The sequence below is a fragment of the Aethalodelphis obliquidens genome, unplaced genomic scaffold (genome assembly GCF_003676395.1).
Source record: "Aethalodelphis obliquidens isolate GAN/ISIS:26980383/991018 unplaced genomic scaffold, ASM367639v1 scaffold30, whole genome shotgun sequence".
Lineage (NCBI taxonomy): Eukaryota > Metazoa > Chordata > Mammalia > Artiodactyla > Delphinidae > Aethalodelphis > Aethalodelphis obliquidens.
In genome coordinates this window covers 20,514,971-20,517,352 of record NW_020837974.1, presented here as the reverse complement: position 1 = coordinate 20,517,352, position 2,382 = coordinate 20,514,971, and positions in this window count along the sequence as shown.

The following is a 2,382-nucleotide window of genomic DNA, read 5'->3' as shown; positions in this document are numbered from 1 at the left end:
CCTAATTGTCTATGGCTGTGTTTGTGCTACCATGGCTGGCAGAGGTGAGTAGCTGCAACAGAAACTCTACAGCCCCCAAAACCAAAAAGTATTTATTCTCTGGCCCTTTACAGAAGAAAATACCTGCCAACCCCTGGACTAGCACAGTAAGTAGGTATCCCACTGTATGGATGAAGAAACTGAGGCATAGAAATGTTGAGTTACTCGCTCAGAAATGTTGGGTGACACAGCTAGGAAGTTGCAGAGCTGGGATTCTAACCCAGGCACTGTGACTCCAGACCACGCCCCCGACCCTGTGCACTTTATCACTCCATCATTTTGCATCCAATCAGTGTCTGTGCCTTATATGTGTGAGGCTCACCTCAGTGCAGCTGGGAAGAGTGGTAGGCTCCCCACCCGGCTGTAGGACAGAAGGAAGTCCCACATCCGTGGGTGTGGAGAGGCCTGCATTCAGGACTGCTTCCTGCTCAAGCAGAGGCAGAAGTCTTGGTGAAAGAGCAGGGATTGGGGGACCCTGCCTGGTCCAACCCAACCTCAGACCTGTGGCTTCCAGAGCCGTCTCTGCCCCCTGCAGTGGTTCCTCTGGCCCTCACGGGTGGGGCGCTGCTAGGAGGCATGGCAGCCAGCAGGGAGACGGTCACCGTGACCCCTGGCTCCCCTGAGGAGTGGGCTCAAGCCAGGGCTGACGCAGGCATCAGGTTGCCGAAGGCAAGAGCCTGGCTCCTGTCCATGCTGGGCTGGGGTGGCCGCAGCCAGTGCCGCCAGGGAACCTGCAATGGATGCCTGCCTGGGCGTTGCCCGGAGAGAGCTTCCTCCTCCCCAAAGAAGGAGGGGTGGGGGCCAGGCCCTCACGTTCATGGAATGGACCCGCCTCAGCATGACATCACAGGCAGGAACATTTGCAGCGAGGCTCAGCTTTTGATGGCTTCGTCAAAGCTGAGGCCAAAAGCATCTGAGGCAACAGTCGCCCATATCTCCCCCCGCGTACAGCGCACACGCCACGGCTCAGCCATCTCCCTCCTGCCCAGCACCCAACCTCGTGCACCTGCCCTCTCTCCGCCTCCACTCATCCTTCCAGGTACAGGTATCACCACCTCTGTAAAGTCTTCCTGTACTTTCCCTTACCCCAGGAAGTTGGAGCTTTCTCTCTTACAGAATTTCCATCCCCAATACAATTTTTTATCCATTTATCTGTCTCATTAAACAGTGAATGCTTTGAGGGCAGGAATTGTGTCTTACCTCTTTGTCTCCAAACTGGGGTAGGACTGCATACAGTGATGGTATTTTGGGAAAGTTTATGGAGCTAATCAAAACAATCACGATCGTAACAATGGCTAATATTTGACTGAGCGCTTATAGTTGGCCCGGGAATCTGCTGAGCACTCCACACACATCAGTTTGTGGAATTCTCACAGCACAGGTATTCATACAAATAAGGGAATGGAAGCACAGGGCACCATCCCTATGGGTCCCATTCTCATGGCCCCAATCACTAATAACTGGTGGACACAGGCCTGCCCCAGAGCTCGTGCACTTAACCACTGTGCAAACTGCCTTTCAGATGGAAGCTTTTCCCCAGAGGCCGAGTCCACGTGCCCCTGAAGAGGTCCCCTCTGGTGTTCTCTGGCTTCAGGTGTTCTTGTGCCGGGACAGAGGCGGGGGCAGGGGGGAATGCTTCATTCCCAGAGCCCTGGGTAGGTAGCCACACGGCCAGGAGTTACTGACTCTGAGAGACAACGGCTCCACGTGCAGGTTGTGGAAACATTTGTCCTTGATATGCCCTTGTTCTTCTCAAGCTGAGCTCCCAACCTCATGGCTCTTCTGATCTCCCTTCTGGGCCCCTGAGTCCCAGCCCCAAGCATTGCACAGCCCATAGAACGTCTCCCTGATGATAGAGGTGTCTCAGACTCAACACGTCCCTGCTGCGCCTGCACCCCAAGGGGTGATATCGGATAGACCCCAACCTCTCCTGGGGTTGAAGACTCAGGAGAGAGGTCTGGGCCAGAGAGAGACATGAGGGGGTCGGCAAGGGTGGTTTGAGGTCACATGGAAGAAAAGAGGAAGAGAGTTGATGATGGGACCCTGAGACCTCTACATTTAAGACGCAGCTGGCGCACAAGACGGAGCCGAGACAAAAGGTAGAAGCGGCACGAGGCTCCATCCTCACGACTCTCTCAGTCTCCCAGCTCTCCTCCCTCCCATCCCAGCTCCAGGCTCTGCCCGGGAGATGTCTCCACGAGGAACGCCCATCACAGACGTCCCACTGAGATGCCTCTGGCGGCCCCCCCATCACCTCAGTCACATTTGTCACGTCACAGGATCTACCCTACAGTGGTGACTTTAGGTGGCCCACAAAATTACAATGCCAAACTCTGATCTCTC